Source organism: Schistocerca americana, unplaced genomic scaffold, assembly GCF_021461395.2.
Source record: "Schistocerca americana isolate TAMUIC-IGC-003095 unplaced genomic scaffold, iqSchAmer2.1 HiC_scaffold_748, whole genome shotgun sequence".
NCBI lineage: Eukaryota > Metazoa > Arthropoda > Insecta > Orthoptera > Acrididae > Schistocerca > Schistocerca americana.
The window spans coordinates 18,387-34,746 of NW_025726509.1; the positions used below are offsets into that span (position 1 = coordinate 18,387).

The following is a 16,360-nucleotide window of genomic DNA, read 5'->3' on the forward strand; positions in this document are numbered from 1 at the left end:
TCCCTGTCCCCGTCCCGACTTGTCCCGACTTTGCTCGACTGCCGCTCGCTGCCGCTCGGGTCGTGGCCCATATAACAGCGCAAGCACAAGAAACGTCTGCAGGAGATGACGAGACGAGACGAGTCGACTAAGGAATAAATTTATAATTACATATCGAAGTAGGAATTGTACACCGCTACACAACAACAGGCGCTGACGTATTTCAGAACACATCTGCCGATTCGTACTGTTTTGTCGTTTTCAAAGACTTCCTGGCGAACTTGGTTAGCACATTCTCCCTCAAACTGAGATATTTACTGCAATTTCGCACCTTATGGTCATTACAGTAGATTAAAATGCTTAAGCAAGAATCTTTGTCACAACAGAACGGTGGTATGGAAAGAGGGCGGTATAAAAAAAAAAGTAAATGAAAGGGAGCCAACAGCACGTGGTGTTCCCAGGTGGTCACCCATCCAAGTACTAACCACGCCCGATGTTGTTTAACTTCGGTGATCGGACGAGAACCGGTGTATTCAACATGGTATGGCCGTTGGCGCCCATGTAATGTAGGCGCATGGAAGAATTCGCATTCGGTTCTTATCCCAACACACACAAAATCATACTTTTCGGTCGAAAGCAGCCGCATTTTTTTTTATTGACAATTCGTCACGTTAGCGCGAACGCAATCCTGAGATCCAAAACTTATGAGCCGGAAGGACGCGCTTCGTGTATTTTTTTTTTTTTGGAGATTTATGAATTTATTTATTAACATTACATCGTTACAAGCTAACAACTTTACAACATAAAACACGAACAGAATTGTAATTGTATGCACTTCCTTCCGCAATCCGACGTGCCAGCAGAGCGACTGCCGAATTAGCGGGCGCGCCGCCGTGTGTGTGAGACGCGCAACTTCTCGTTGCACCTCCTGTCATCCGCTTGGCGCGTGCAGCCTTCGACACTCGCGGAAGACGCATCTTGTCCCTGGTGTCCAGCGCAGGAGGGCTGGCGCGCGGCCGACCGGCGTAAGGCCTGTGCGGGGTGTGGCAGAGTCTTGTTGGAGGGCGCCACTGCTGGCGATGTGAGCTTCCTCGCCTCGCCTCGCCTCGCCTCGCCTCGCCTCAGACGAGGTGTTTGCGTAATTTGCAGTGCATTCGCACCTTTCCTATCCCTGTCCCTGTCCCCGTCCCGACTTGTCCCGACTTTGCTCGACTGCCGCTCGCTGCCGCTCGGGTCGTGGCCCATATAACAGCGCAAGCACAAGAAACGTCTGCAGGAGATGACGAGACGAGACGAGTCGACTAAGGAATAAATTTATAATTACATATCGAAGTAGGAATTGTACACCGCTACACAACAACAGGCGCTGACGTATTTCAGAACACATCTGCCGATTCGTACTGTTTTGTCGTTTTCAAAGACTTCCTGGCGAACTTGGTTAGCACATTCTCCCTCAAACTGAGATATTTACTGCAATTTCGCACCTTATGGTCATTACAGTAGATTAAAATGCTTAAGCAAGAATCTTTGTCACAACAGAACGGTGGTATGGAAAGAGGGCGGTATAAAAAAAAAAGTAAATGAAAGGGAGCCAACAGCACGTGGTGTTCCCAGGTGGTCACCCATCCAAGTACTAACCACGCCCGATGTTGTTTAACTTCGGTGATCGGACGAGAACCGGTGTATTCAACATGGTATGGCCGTTGGCGCCCATGTAATGTAGGCGCATGGAAGAATTCGCATTCGGTTCTTATCCCAACACACACAAAATCATACTTTTCGGTCGAAAGCAGCCGCATTTTTTTTTATTGACAATTCGTCACGTTAGCGCGAACGCAATCCTGAGATCCAAAACTTATGAGCCGGAAGGACGCGCTTCGTGTATTTTTTTTTTTTGGAGATTTATGAATTTATTTATTAACATTACATCGTTACAAGCTAACAACTTTACAACATAAAACACGAACAGAATTGTAATTGTATGCACTTCCTTCCGCAATCCGACGTGCCAGCAGAGCGACTGCCGAATTAGCGGGCGCGCCGCCGTGTGTGTGAGACGCGCAACTTCTCGTTGCACCTCCTGTCATCCGCTTGGCGCGTGCAGCCTTCGACACTCGCGGAAGACGCATCTTGTCCCTGGTGTCCAGCGCAGGAGGGCTGGCGCGCGGCCGACCGGCGTAAGGCCTGTGCGGGGTGTGGCAGAGTCTTGTTGGAGGGCGCCACTGCTGGCGATGTGAGCTTCCTCGCCTCGCCTCGCCTCGCCTCGCCTCGCCTCAGACGAGGTGTTTGCGTAATTTGCAGTGCATTCGCACCTTTCCTATCCCTGTCCCTGTCCCCTTCCCGACTTGTCCCGACTTTGCTCGACTACCGCTCGCTGCCGCTCGGGTCGTGGCCCATATAACAGCGCAAGCACAAGAAACGTCTGCAGGAGATGACGAGACGAGACGAGTCGACTAAGGAATAAATTTATAATTACATATCGAAGTAGGAATTGTACACCGCTACACAACAACAGGCGCTGACGTATTTCAGAACACATCTGCCGATTCGTACTGTTTTGTCGTTTTCAAAGACTTCCTGGCGAACTTGGTTAGCACATTCTCCCTCAAACTGAGATATTTACTGCAATTTCGCACCTTATGGTCATTACAGTAGATTAAAATGCTTAAGCAAGAATCTTTGTCACAACAGAACGGTGGTATGGAAAGAGGGCGGTATAAAAAAAAAAGTAAATGAAAGGGAGCCAACAGCACGTGGTGTTCCCAGGTGGTCACCCATCCAAGTACTAACCACGCCCGATGTTGTTTAACTTCGGTGATCGGACGAGAACCGGTGTATTCAACATGGTATGGCCGTTGGCGCCCATGTAATGTAGGCGCATGGAAGAATTCGCATTCGGTTCTTATCCCAACACACACAAAATCATACTTTTCGGTCGAAAGCAGCCGCATTTTTTTTTATTGACAATTCGTCACGTTAGCGCGAACGCAATCCTGAGATCCAAAACTTATGAGCCGGAAGGACGCGCTTCGTGTATTTTTTTTTTTTTGGAGATTTATGAATTTATTTATTAACATTACATCGTTACAAGCTAACAACTTTACAACATAAAACACGAACAGAATTGTAATTGTATGCACTTCCTTCCGCAATCCGACGTGCCAGCAGAGCGACTGCCGAATTAGCGGGCGCGCCGCCGTGTGTGTGAGACGCGCAACTTCTCGTTGCACCTCCTGTCATCCGCTTGGCGCGTGCAGCCTTCGACACTCGCGGAAGACGCATCTTGTCCCTGGTGTCCAGCGCAGGAGGGCTGGCGCGCGGCCGACCGGCGTAAGGCCTGTGCGGGGTGTGGCAGAGTCTTGTTGGAGGGCGCCACTGCTGGCGATGTGAGCTTCCTCGCCTCGCCTCGCCTCGCCTCGCCTCGCCTCAGACGAGGTGTTTGCGTAATTTGCAGTGCATTCGCACCTTTCCTATCCCTGTCCCTGTCCCCGTCCCGACTTGTCCCGACTTTGCTCGACTGCCGCTCGCTGCCGCTCGGGTCGTGGCCCATATAACAGCGCAAGCACAAGAAACGTCTGCAGGAGATGACGAGACGAGACGAGTCGACTAAGGAATAAATTTATAATTACATATCGAAGTAGGAATTGTACACCGCTACACAACAACAGGCGCTGACGTATTTCAGAACACATCTGCCGATTCGTACTGTTTTGTCGTTTTCAAAGACTTCCTGGCGAACTTGGTTAGCACATTCTCCCTCAAACTGAGATATTTACTGCAATTTCGCACCTTATGGTCATTACAGTAGATTAAAATGCTTAAGCAAGAATCTTTGTCACAACAGAACGGTGGTATGGAAAGAGGGCGGTATAAAAAAAAAAGTAAATGAAAGGGAGCCAACAGCACGTGGTGTTCCCAGGTGGTCACCCATCCAAGTACTAACCACGCCCGATGTTGTTTAACTTCGGTGATCGGACGAGAACCGGTGTATTCAACATGGTATGGCCGTTGGCGCCCATGTAATGTAGGCGCATGGAAGAATTCGCATTCGGTTCTTATCCCAACACACACAAAATCATACTTTTCGGTCGAAAGCAGCCGCATTTTTTTTTATTGACAATTCGTCACGTTAGCGCGAACGCAATCCTGAGATCCAAAACTTATGAGCCGGAAGGACGCGCTTCGTGTATTTTTTTTTTTTTGGAGATTTATGAATTTATTTATTAACATTACATCGTTACAAGCTAACAACTTTACAACATAAAACACGAACAGAATTGTAATTGTATGCACTTCCTTCCGCAATCCGACGTGCCAGCAGAGCGACTGCCGAATTAGCGGGCGCGCCGCCGTGTGTGTGAGACGCGCAACTTCTCGTTGCACCTCCTGTCATCCGCTTGGCGCGTGCAGCCTTCGACACTCGCGGAAGACGCATCTTGTCCCTGGTGTCCAGCGCAGGAGGGCTGGCGCGCGGCCGACCGGCGTAAGGCCTGTGCGGGGTGTGGCAGAGTCTTGTTGGAGGGCGCCACTGCTGGCGATGTGAGCTTCCTCGCCTCGCCTCGCCTCGCCTCGCCTCGCCTCAGACGAGGTGTTTGCGTAATTTGCAGTGCATTCGCACCTTTCCTATCCCTGTCCCTGTCCCCGTCCCGACTTGTCCCGACTTTGCTCGACTACCGCTCGCTGCCGCTCGGGTCGTGGCCCATATAACAGCGCAAGCACAAGAAACGTCTGCAGGAGATGACGAGACGAGACGAGTCGACTAAGGAATAAATTTATAATTACATATCGAAGTAGGAATTGTACACCGCTACACAACAACAGGCGCTGACGTATTTCAGAACACATCTGCCGATTCGTACTGTTTTGTCGTTTTCAAAGACTTCCTGGCGAACTTGGTTAGCACATTCTCCCTCAAACTGAGATATTTACTGCAATTTCGCACCTTATGGTCATTACAGTAGATTAAAATGCTTAAGCAAGAATCTTTGTCACAACAGAACGGTGGTATGGAAAGAGGGCGGTATAAAAAAAAAAGTAAATGAAAGGGAGCCAACAGCACGTGGTGTTCCCAGGTGGTCACCCATCCAAGTACTAACCACGCCCGATGTTGTTTAACTTCGGTGATCGGACGAGAACCGGTGTATTCAACATGGTATGGCCGTTGGCGCCCATGTAATGTAGGCGCATGGAAGAATTCGCATTCGGTTCTTATCCCAACACACACAAAATCATACTTTTCGGTCGAAAGCAGCCGCATTTTTTTTTATTGACAATTCGTCACGTTAGCGCGAACGCAATCCTGAGATCCAAAACTTATGAGCCGGAAGGACGCGCTTCGTGTATTTTTTTTTTTTTGGAGATTTATGAATTTATTTATTAACATTACATCGTTACAAGCTAACAACTTTACAACATAAAACACGAACAGAATTGTAATTGTATGCACTTCCTTCCGCAATCCGACGTGCCAGCAGAGCGACTGCCGAATTAGCGGGCGCGCCGCCGTGTGTGTGAGACGCGCAACTTCTCGTTGCACCTCCTGTCATCCGCTTGGCGCGTGCAGCCTTCGACACTCGCGGAAGACGCATCTTGTCCCTGGTGTCCAGCGCAGGAGGGCTGGCGCGCGGCCGACCGGCGTAAGGCCTGTGCGGGGTGTGGCAGAGTCTTGTTGGAGGGCGCCACTGCTGGCGATGTGAGCTTCCTCGCCTCGCCTCGCCTCGCCTCGCCTCGCCTCAGACGAGGTGTTTGCGTAATTTGCAGTGCATTCGCACCTTTCCTATCCCTGTCCCTGTCCCCGTCCCGACTTGTCCCGACTTTGCTCGACTGCCGCTCGCTGCCGCTCGGGTCGTGGCCCATATAACAGCGCAAGCACAAGAAACGTCTGCAGGAGATGACGAGACGAGACGAGTCGACTAAGGAATAAATTTATAATTACATATCGAAGTAGGAATTGTACACCGCTACACAACAACAGGCGCTGACGTATTTCAGAACACATCTGCCGATTCGTACTGTTTTGTCGTTTTCAAAGACTTCCTGGCGAACTTGGTTAGCACATTCTCCCTCAAACTGAGATATTTACTGCAATTTCGCACCTTATGGTCATTACAGTAGATTAAAATGCTTAAGCAAGAATCTTTGTCACAACAGAACGGTGGTATGGAAAGAGGGCGGTATAAAAAAAAAAGTAAATGAAAGGGAGCCAACAGCACGTGGTGTTCCCAGGTGGTCACCCATCCAAGTACTAACCACGCCCGATGTTGTTTAACTTCGGTGATCGGACGAGAACCGGTGTATTCAACATGGTATGGCCGTTGGCGCCCATGTAATGTAGGCGCATGGAAGAATTCGCATTCGGTTCTTATCCCAACACACACAAAATCATACTTTTCGGTCGAAAGCAGCCGCATTTTTTTTTATTGACAATTCGTCACGTTAGCGCGAACGCAATCCTGAGATCCAAAACTTATGAGCCGGAAGGACGCGCTTCGTGTATTTTTTTTTTTTTGGAGATTTATGAATTTATTTATTAACATTACATCGTTACAAGCTAACAACTTTACAACATAAAACACGAACAGAATTGTAATTGTATGCACTTCCTTCCGCAATCCGACGTGCCAGCAGAGCGACTGCCGAATTAGCGGGCGCGCCGCCGTGTGTGTGAGACGCGCAACTTCTCGTTGCACCTCCTGTCATCCGCTTGGCGCGTGCAGCCTTCGACACTCGCGGAAGACGCATCTTGTCCCTGGTGTCCAGCGCAGGAGGGCTGGCGCGCGGCCGACCGGCGTAAGGCCTGTGCGGGGTGTGGCAGAGTCTTGTTGGAGGGCGCCACTGCTGGCGATGTGAGCTTCCTCGCCTCGCCTCGCCTCGCCTCGCCTCGCCTCAGACGAGGTGTTTGCGTAATTTGCAGTGCATTCGCACCTTTCCTATCCCTGTCCCTGTCCCCGTCCCGACTTGTCCCGACTTTGCTCGACTGCCGCTCGCTGCCGCTCGGGTCGTGGCCCATATAACAGCGCAAGCACAAGAAACGTCTGCAGGAGATGACGAGACGAGACGAGTCGACTAAGGAATAAATTTATAATTACATATCGAAGTAGGAATTGTACACCGCTACACAACAACAGGCGCTGACGTATTTCAGAACACATCTGCCGATTCGTACTGTTTTGTCGTTTTCAAAGACTTCCTGGCGAACTTGGTTAGCACATTCTCCCTCAAACTGAGATATTTACTGCAATTTCGCACCTTATGGTCATTACAGTAGATTAAAATGCTTAAGCAAGAATCTTTGTCACAACAGAACGGTGGTATGGAAAGAGGGCGGTATAAAAAAAAAAGTAAATGAAAGGGAGCCAACAGCACGTGGTGTTCCCAGGTGGTCACCCATCCAAGTACTAACCACGCCCGATGTTGTTTAACTTCGGTGATCGGACGAGAACCGGTGTATTCAACATGGTATGGCCGTTGGCGCCCATGTAATGTAGGCGCATGGAAGAATTCGCATTCGGTTCTTATCCCAACACACACAAAATCATACTTTTCGGTCGAAAGCAGCCGCATTTTTTTTTATTGACAATTCGTCACGTTAGCGCGAACGCAATCCTGAGATCCAAAACTTATGAGCCGGAAGGACGCGCTTCGTGTATTTTTTTTTTTTGGAGATTTATGAATTTATTTATTAACATTACATCGTTACAAGCTAACAACTTTACAACATAAAACACGAACAGAATTGTAATTGTATGCACTTCCTTCCGCAATCCGACGTGCCAGCAGAGCGACTGCCGAATTAGCGGGCGCGCCGCCGTGTGTGTGAGACGCGCAACTTCTCGTTGCACCTCCTGTCATCCGCTTGGCGCGTGCAGCCTTCGACACTCGCGGAAGACGCATCTTGTCCCTGGTGTCCAGCGCAGGAGGGCTGGCGCGCGGCCGACCGGCGTAAGGCCTGTGCGGGGTGTGGCAGAGTCTTGTTGGAGGGCGCCACTGCTGGCGATGTGAGCTTCCTCGCCTCGCCTCGCCTCGCCTCGCCTCGCCTCAGACGAGGTGTTTGCGTAATTTGCAGTGCATTCGCACCTTTCCTATCCCTGTCCCTGTCCCCGTCCCGACTTGTCCCGACTTTGCTCGACTGCCGCTCGCTGCCGCTCGGGTCGTGGCCCATATAACAGCGCAAGCACAAGAAACGTCTGCAGGAGATGACGAGACGAGACGAGTCGACTAAGGAATAAATTTATAATTACATATCGAAGTAGGAATTGTACACCGCTACACAACAACAGGCGCTGACGTATTTCAGAACACATCTGCCGATTCGTACTGTTTTGTCGTTTTCAAAGACTTCCTGGCGAACTTGGTTAGCACATTCTCCCTCAAACTGAGATATTTACTGCAATTTCGCACCTTATGGTCATTACAGTAGATTAAAATGCTTAAGCAAGAATCTTTGTCACAACAGAACGGTGGTATGGAAAGAGGGCGGTATAAAAAAAAAAGTAAATGAAAGGGAGCCAACAGCACGTGGTGTTCCCAGGTGGTCACCCATCCAAGTACTAACCACGCCCGATGTTGTTTAACTTCGGTGATCGGACGAGAACCGGTGTATTCAACATGGTATGGCCGTTGGCGCCCATGTAATGTAGGCGCATGGAAGAATTCGCATTCGGTTCTTATCCCAACACACACAAAATCATACTTTTCGGTCGAAAGCAGCCGCATTTTTTTTTATTGACAATTCGTCACGTTAGCGCGAACGCAATCCTGAGATCCAAAACTTATGAGCCGGAAGGACGCGCTTCGTGTATTTTTTTTTTTGGAGATTTATGAATTTATTTATTAACATTACATCGTTACAAGCTAACAACTTTACAACATAAAACACGAACAGAATTGTAATTGTATGCACTTCCTTCCGCAATCCGACGTGCCAGCAGAGCGACTGCCGAATTAGCGGGCGCGCCGCCGTGTGTGTGAGACGCGCAACTTCTCGTTGCACCTCCTGTCATCCGCTTGGCGCGTGCAGCCTTCGACACTCGCGGAAGACGCATCTTGTCCCTGGTGTCCAGCGCAGGAGGGCTGGCGCGCGGCCGACCGGCGTAAGGCCTGTGCGGGGTGTGGCAGAGTCTTGTTGGAGGGCGCCACTGCTGGCGATGTGAGCTTCCTCGCCTCGCCTCGCCTCGCCTCGCCTCGCCTCAGACGAGGTGTTTGCGTAATTTGCAGTGCATTCGCACCTTTCCTATCCCTGTCCCTGTCCCCGTCCCGACTTGTCCCGACTTTGCTCGACTGCCGCTCGCTGCCGCTCGGGTCGTGGCCCATATAACAGCGCAAGCACAAGAAACGTCTGCAGGAGATGACGAGACGAGACGAGTCGACTAAGGAATAAATTTATAATTACATATCGAAGTAGGAATTGTACACCGCTACACAACAACAGGCGCTGACGTATTTCAGAACACATCTGCCGATTCGTACTGTTTTGTCGTTTTCAAAGACTTCCTGGCGAACTTGGTTAGCACATTCTCCCTCAAACTGAGATATTTACTGCAATTTCGCACCTTATGGTCATTACAGTAGATTAAAATGCTTAAGCAAGAATCTTTGTCACAACAGAACGGTGGTATGGAAAGAGGGCGGTATAAAAAAAAAAGTAAATGAAAGGGAGCCAACAGCACGTGGTGTTCCCAGGTGGTCACCCATCCAAGTACTAACCACGCCCGATGTTGTTTAACTTCGGTGATCGGACGAGAACCGGTGTATTCAACATGGTATGGCCGTTGGCGCCCATGTAATGTAGGCGCATGGAAGAATTCGCATTCGGTTCTTATCCCAACACACACAAAATCATACTTTTCGGTCGAAAGCAGCCGCATTTTTTTTTATTGACAATTCGTCACGTTAGCGCGAACGCAATCCTGAGATCCAAAACTTATGAGCCGGAAGGACGCGCTTCGTGTATTTTTTTTTTTTTGGAGATTTATGAATTTATTTATTAACATTACATCGTTACAAGCTAACAACTTTACAACATAAAACACGAACAGAATTGTAATTGTATGCACTTCCTTCCGCAATCCGACGTGCCAGCAGAGCGACTGCCGAATTAGCGGGCGCGCCGCCGTGTGTGTGAGACGCGCAACTTCTCGTTGCACCTCCTGTCATCCGCTTGGCGCGTGCAGCCTTCGACACTCGCGGAAGACGCATCTTGTCCCTGGTGTCCAGCGCAGGAGGGCTGGCGCGCGGCCGACCGGCGTAAGGCCTGTGCGGGGTGTGGCAGAGTCTTGTTGGAGGGCGCCACTGCTGGCGATGTGAGCTTCCTCGCCTCGCCTCGCCTCGCCTCGCCTCGCCTCAGACGAGGTGTTTGCGTAATTTGCAGTGCATTCGCACCTTTCCTATCCCTGTCCCTGTCCCCGTCCCGACTTGTCCCGACTTTGCTCGACTGCCGCTCGCTGCCGCTCGGGTCGTGGCCCATATAACAGCGCAAGCACAAGAAACGTCTGCAGGAGATGACGAGACGAGACGAGTCGACTAAGGAATAAATTTATAATTACATATCGAAGTAGGAATTGTACACCGCTACACAACAACAGGCGCTGACGTATTTCAGAACACATCTGCCGATTCGTACTGTTTTGTCGTTTTCAAAGACTTCCTGGCGAACTTGGTTAGCACATTCTCCCTCAAACTGAGATATTTACTGCAATTTCGCACCTTATGGTCATTACAGTAGATTAAAATGCTTAAGCAAGAATCTTTGTCACAACAGAACGGTGGTATGGAAAGAGGGCGGTATAAAAAAAAAAGTAAATGAAAGGGAGCCAACAGCACGTGGTGTTCCCAGGTGGTCACCCATCCAAGTACTAACCACGCCCGATGTTGTTTAACTTCGGTGATCGGACGAGAACCGGTGTATTCAACATGGTATGGCCGTTGGCGCCCATGTAATGTAGGCGCATGGAAGAATTCGCATTCGGTTCTTATCCCAACACACACAAAATCATACTTTTCGGTCGAAAGCAGCCGCATTTTTTTTTATTGACAATTCGTCACGTTAGCGCGAACGCAATCCTGAGATCCAAAACTTATGAGCCGGAAGGACGCGCTTCGTGTATTTTTTTTTTTTGGAGATTTATGAATTTATTTATTAACATTACATCGTTACAAGCTAACAACTTTACAACATAAAACACGAACAGAATTGTAATTGTATGCACTTCCTTCCGCAATCCGACGTGCCAGCAGAGCGACTGCCGAATTAGCGGGCGCGCCGCCGTGTGTGTGAGACGCGCAACTTCTCGTTGCACCTCCTGTCATCCGCTTGGCGCGTGCAGCCTTCGACACTCGCGGAAGACGCATCTTGTCCCTGGTGTCCAGCGCAGGAGGGCTGGCGCGCGGCCGACCGGCGTAAGGCCTGTGCGGGGTGTGGCAGAGTCTTGTTGGAGGGCGCCACTGCTGGCGATGTGAGCTTCCTCGCCTCGCCTCGCCTCGCCTCGCCTCGCCTCAGACGAGGTGTTTGCGTAATTTGCAGTGCATTCGCACCTTTCCTATCCCTGTCCCTGTCCCCGTCCCGACTTGTCCCGACTTTGCTCGACTGCCGCTCGCTGCCGCTCGGGTCGTGGCCCATATAACAGCGCAAGCACAAGAAACGTCTGCAGGAGATGACGAGACGAGACGAGTCGACTAAGGAATAAATTTATAATTACATATCGAAGTAGGAATTGTACACCGCTACACAACAACAGGCGCTGACGTATTTCAGAACACATCTGCCGATTCGTACTGTTTTGTCGTTTTCAAAGACTTCCTGGCGAACTTGGTTAGCACATTCTCCCTCAAACTGAGATATTTACTGCAATTTCGCACCTTATGGTCATTACAGTAGATTAAAATGCTTAAGCAAGAATCTTTGTCACAACAGAACGGTGGTATGGAAAGAGGGCGGTATAAAAAAAAAAGTAAATGAAAGGGAGCCAACAGCACGTGGTGTTCCCAGGTGGTCACCCATCCAAGTACTAACCACGCCCGATGTTGTTTAACTTCGGTGATCGGACGAGAACCGGTGTATTCAACATGGTATGGCCGTTGGCGCCCATGTAATGTAGGCGCATGGAAGAATTCGCATTCGGTTCTTATCCCAACACACACAAAATCATACTTTTCGGTCGAAAGCAGCCGCATTTTTTTTTATTGACAATTCGTCACGTTAGCGCGAACGCAATCCTGAGATCCAAAACTTATGAGCCGGAAGGACGCGCTTCGTGTATTTTTTTTTTTTTGGAGATTTATGAATTTATTTATTAACATTACATCGTTACAAGCTAACAACTTTACAACATAAAACACGAACAGAATTGTAATTGTATGCACTTCCTTCCGCAATCCGACGTGCCAGCAGAGCGACTGCCGAATTAGCGGGCGCGCCGCCGTGTGTGTGAGACGCGCAACTTCTCGTTGCACCTCCTGTCATCCGCTTGGCGCGTGCAGCCTTCGACACTCGCGGAAGACGCATCTTGTCCCTGGTGTCCAGCGCAGGAGGGCTGGCGCGCGGCCGACCGGCGTAAGGCCTGTGCGGGGTGTGGCAGAGTCTTGTTGGAGGGCGCCACTGCTGGCGATGTGAGCTTCCTCGCCTCGCCTCGCCTCGCCTCGCCTCGCCTCAGACGAGGTGTTTGCGTAATTTGCAGTGCATTCGCACCTTTCCTATCCCTGTCCCTGTCCCCGTCCCGACTTGTCCCGACTTTGCTCGACTGCCGCTCGCTGCCGCTCGGGTCGTGGCCCATATAACAGCGCAAGCACAAGAAACGTCTGCAGGAGATGACGAGACGAGACGAGTCGACTAAGGAATAAATTTATAATTACATATCGAAGTAGGAATTGTACACCGCTACACAACAACAGGCGCTGACGTATTTCAGAACACATCTGCCGATTCGTACTGTTTTGTCGTTTTCAAAGACTTCCTGGCGAACTTGGTTAGCACATTCTCCCTCAAACTGAGATATTTACTGCAATTTCGCACCTTATGGTCATTACAGTAGATTAAAATGCTTAAGCAAGAATCTTTGTCACAACAGAACGGTGGTATGGAAAGAGGGCGGTATAAAAAAAAAAGTAAATGAAAGGGAGCCAACAGCACGTGGTGTTCCCAGGTGGTCACCCATCCAAGTACTAACCACGCCCGATGTTGTTTAACTTCGGTGATCGGACGAGAACCGGTGTATTCAACATGGTATGGCCGTTGGCGCCCATGTAATGTAGGCGCATGGAAGAATTCGCATTCGGTTCTTATCCCAACACACACAAAATCATACTTTTCGGTCGAAAGCAGCCGCATTTTTTTTTATTGACAATTCGTCACGTTAGCGCGAACGCAATCCTGAGATCCAAAACTTATGAGCCGGAAGGACGCGCTTCGTGTATTTTTTTTTTTTTGGAGATTTATGAATTTATTTATTAACATTACATCGTTACAAGCTAACAACTTTACAACATAAAACACGAACAGAATTGTAATTGTATGCACTTCCTTCCGCAATCCGACGTGCCAGCAGAGCGACTGCCGAATTAGCGGGCGCGCCGCCGTGTGTGTGAGACGCGCAACTTCTCGTTGCACCTCCTGTCATCCGCTTGGCGCGTGCAGCCTTCGACACTCGCGGAAGACGCATCTTGTCCCTGGTGTCCAGCGCAGGAGGGCTGGCGCGCGGCCGACCGGCGTAAGGCCTGTGCGGGGTGTGGCAGAGTCTTGTTGGAGGGCGCCACTGCTGGCGATGTGAGCTTCCTCGCCTCGCCTCGCCTCGCCTCGCCTCGCCTCAGACGAGGTGTTTGCGTAATTTGCAGTGCATTCGCACCTTTCCTATCCCTGTCCCTGTCCCCGTCCCGACTTGTCCCGACTTTGCTCGACTGCCGCTCGCTGCCGCTCGGGTCGTGGCCCATATAACAGCGCAAGCACAAGAAACGTCTGCAGGAGATGACGAGACGAGACGAGTCGACTAAGGAATAAATTTATAATTACATATCGAAGTAGGAATTGTACACCGCTACACAACAACAGGCGCTGACGTATTTCAGAACACATCTGCCGATTCGTACTGTTTTGTCGTTTTCAAAGACTTCCTGGCGAACTTGGTTAGCACATTCTCCCTCAAACTGAGATATTTACTGCAATTTCGCACCTTATGGTCATTACAGTAGATTAAAATGCTTAAGCAAGAATCTTTGTCACAACAGAACGGTGGTATGGAAAGAGGGCGGTATAAAAAAAAAAGTAAATGAAAGGGAGCCAACAGCACGTGGTGTTCCCAGGTGGTCACCCATCCAAGTACTAACCACGCCCGATGTTGTTTAACTTCGGTGATCGGACGAGAACCGGTGTATTCAACATGGTATGGCCGTTGGCGCCCATGTAATGTAGGCGCATGGAAGAATTCGCATTCGGTTCTTATCCCAACACACACAAAATCATACTTTTCGGTCGAAAGCAGCCGCATTTTTTTTTATTGACAATTCGTCACGTTAGCGCGAACGCAATCCTGAGATCCAAAACTTATGAGCCGGAAGGACGCGCTTCGTGTATTTTTTTTTTTTTGGAGATTTATGAATTTATTTATTAACATTACATCGTTACAAGCTAACAACTTTACAACATAAAACACGAACAGAATTGTAATTGTATGCACTTCCTTCCGCAATCCGACGTGCCAGCAGAGCGACTGCCGAATTAGCGGGCGCGCCGCCGTGTGTGTGAGACGCGCAACTTCTCGTTGCACCTCCTGTCATCCGCTTGGCGCGTGCAGCCTTCGACACTCGCGGAAGACGCATCTTGTCCCTGGTGTCCAGCGCAGGAGGGCTGGCGCGCGGCCGACCGGCGTAAGGCCTGTGCGGGGTGTGGCAGAGTCTTGTTGGAGGGCGCCACTGCTGGCGATGTGAGCTTCCTCGCCTCGCCTCGCCTCGCCTCGCCTCGCCTCAGACGAGGTGTTTGCGTAATTTGCAGTGCATTCGCACCTTTCCTATCCCTGTCCCTGTCCCCGTCCCGACTTGTCCCGACTTTGCTCGACTGCCGCTCGCTGCCGCTCGGGTCGTGGCCCATATAACAGCGCAAGCACAAGAAACGTCTGCAGGAGATGACGAGACGAGACGAGTCGACTAAGGAATAAATTTATAATTACATATCGAAGTAGGAATTGTACACCGCTACACAACAACAGGCGCTGACGTATTTCAGAACACATCTGCCGATTCGTACTGTTTTGTCGTTTTCAAAGACTTCCTGGCGAACTTGGTTAGCACATTCTCCCTCAAACTGAGATATTTACTGCAATTTCGCACCTTATGGTCATTACAGTAGATTAAAATGCTTAAGCAAGAATCTTTGTCACAACAGAACGGTGGTATGGAAAGAGGGCGGTATAAAAAAAAAAGTAAATGAAAGGGAGCCAACAGCACGTGGTGTTCCCAGGTGGTCACCCATCCAAGTACTAACCACGCCCGATGTTGTTTAACTTCGGTGATCGGACGAGAACCGGTGTATTCAACATGGTATGGCCGTTGGCGCCCATGTAATGTAGGCGCATGGAAGAATTCGCATTCGGTTCTTATCCCAACACACACAAAATCATACTTTTCGGTCGAAAGCAGCCGCATTTTTTTTTATTGACAATTCGTCACGTTAGCGCGAACGCAATCCTGAGATCCAAAACTTATGAGCCGGAAGGACGCGCTTCGTGTATTTTTTTTTTTTGGAGATTTATGAATTTATTTATTAACATTACATCGTTACAAGCTAACAACTTTACAACATAAAACACGAACAGAATTGTAATTGTATGCACTTCCTTCCGCAATCCGACGTGCCAGCAGAGCGACTGCCGAATTAGCGGGCGCGCCGCCGTGTGTGTGAGACGCGCAACTTCTCGTTGCACCTCCTGTCATCCGCTTGGCGCGTGCAGCCTTCGACACTCGCGGAAGACGCATCTTGTCCCTGGTGTCCAGCGCAGGAGGGCTGGCGCGCGGCCGACCGGCGTAAGGCCTGTGCGGGGTGTGGCAGAGTCTTGTTGGAGGGCGCCACTGCTGGCGATGTGAGCTTCCTCGCCTCGCCTCGCCTCGCCTCGCCTCGCCTCAGACGAGGTGTTTGCGTAATTTGCAGTGCATTCGCACCTTTCCTATCCCTGTCCCTGTCCCCGTCCCGACTTGTCCCGACTTTGCTCGACTGCCGCTCGCTGCCGCTCGGGTCGTGGCCCATATAACAGCGCAAGCACAAGAAACGTCTGCAGGAGATGACGAGACGAGACGAGTCGACTAAGGAATAAATTTATAATTACATATCGAAGTAGGAATTGTACACCGCTACACAACAACAGGCGCTGACGTATTTCAGAACACATCTGCCGATTCG

General features: G+C 50.0%; 14 non-coding genes across 14 annotated transcripts; all 14 read right to left on the minus strand.

The window, feature by feature from the left end:
* Window positions 1–415: 415 nt before the first annotated feature.
* LOC124590190 lies at window positions 416–534 on the minus strand. Its single transcript, XR_006976414.1, has one exon. It is a non-coding gene; the product is annotated as a 5S ribosomal RNA (ribosomal RNA).
* Window positions 535–1,568: 1,034 nt separating this feature from the next.
* LOC124590191 lies at window positions 1,569–1,687 on the minus strand. Its single transcript, XR_006976415.1, has one exon. It is a non-coding gene; the product is annotated as a 5S ribosomal RNA (ribosomal RNA).
* Window positions 1,688–2,720: 1,033 nt separating this feature from the next.
* LOC124590192 lies at window positions 2,721–2,839 on the minus strand. The gene has a single exon (XR_006976416.1). It is a non-coding gene; the product is annotated as a 5S ribosomal RNA (ribosomal RNA).
* A 1,034-nt stretch (window positions 2,840–3,873) lies between these two features.
* Window positions 3,874–3,992, minus strand: LOC124590193. Its single transcript, XR_006976417.1, has one exon. It is a non-coding gene; the product is annotated as a 5S ribosomal RNA (ribosomal RNA).
* A 1,034-nt stretch (window positions 3,993–5,026) lies between these two features.
* On the minus strand, window positions 5,027–5,145 carry LOC124590194. The gene has a single exon (XR_006976418.1). It is a non-coding gene; the product is annotated as a 5S ribosomal RNA (ribosomal RNA).
* Window positions 5,146–6,179: 1,034 nt separating this feature from the next.
* On the minus strand, window positions 6,180–6,298 carry LOC124590195. Its single transcript, XR_006976419.1, has one exon. It is a non-coding gene; the product is annotated as a 5S ribosomal RNA (ribosomal RNA).
* Window positions 6,299–7,332: 1,034 nt separating this feature from the next.
* Window positions 7,333–7,451, minus strand: LOC124590196. The gene has a single exon (XR_006976420.1). It is a non-coding gene; the product is annotated as a 5S ribosomal RNA (ribosomal RNA).
* Window positions 7,452–8,484: 1,033 nt separating this feature from the next.
* LOC124590197 lies at window positions 8,485–8,603 on the minus strand. The gene has a single exon (XR_006976421.1). It is a non-coding gene; the product is annotated as a 5S ribosomal RNA (ribosomal RNA).
* Window positions 8,604–9,635: 1,032 nt separating this feature from the next.
* On the minus strand, window positions 9,636–9,754 carry LOC124590198. The gene has a single exon (XR_006976422.1). It is a non-coding gene; the product is annotated as a 5S ribosomal RNA (ribosomal RNA).
* Window positions 9,755–10,788: 1,034 nt separating this feature from the next.
* LOC124590200 lies at window positions 10,789–10,907 on the minus strand. The gene has a single exon (XR_006976424.1). It is a non-coding gene; the product is annotated as a 5S ribosomal RNA (ribosomal RNA).
* A 1,033-nt stretch (window positions 10,908–11,940) lies between these two features.
* On the minus strand, window positions 11,941–12,059 carry LOC124590201. The gene has a single exon (XR_006976425.1). It is a non-coding gene; the product is annotated as a 5S ribosomal RNA (ribosomal RNA).
* A 1,034-nt stretch (window positions 12,060–13,093) lies between these two features.
* Window positions 13,094–13,212, minus strand: LOC124590202. The gene has a single exon (XR_006976426.1). It is a non-coding gene; the product is annotated as a 5S ribosomal RNA (ribosomal RNA).
* A 1,034-nt stretch (window positions 13,213–14,246) lies between these two features.
* Window positions 14,247–14,365, minus strand: LOC124590203. Its single transcript, XR_006976427.1, has one exon. It is a non-coding gene; the product is annotated as a 5S ribosomal RNA (ribosomal RNA).
* Window positions 14,366–15,399: 1,034 nt separating this feature from the next.
* Window positions 15,400–15,518, minus strand: LOC124590204. The gene has a single exon (XR_006976428.1). It is a non-coding gene; the product is annotated as a 5S ribosomal RNA (ribosomal RNA).
* Window positions 15,519–16,360: the final 842 nt, after the last annotated feature.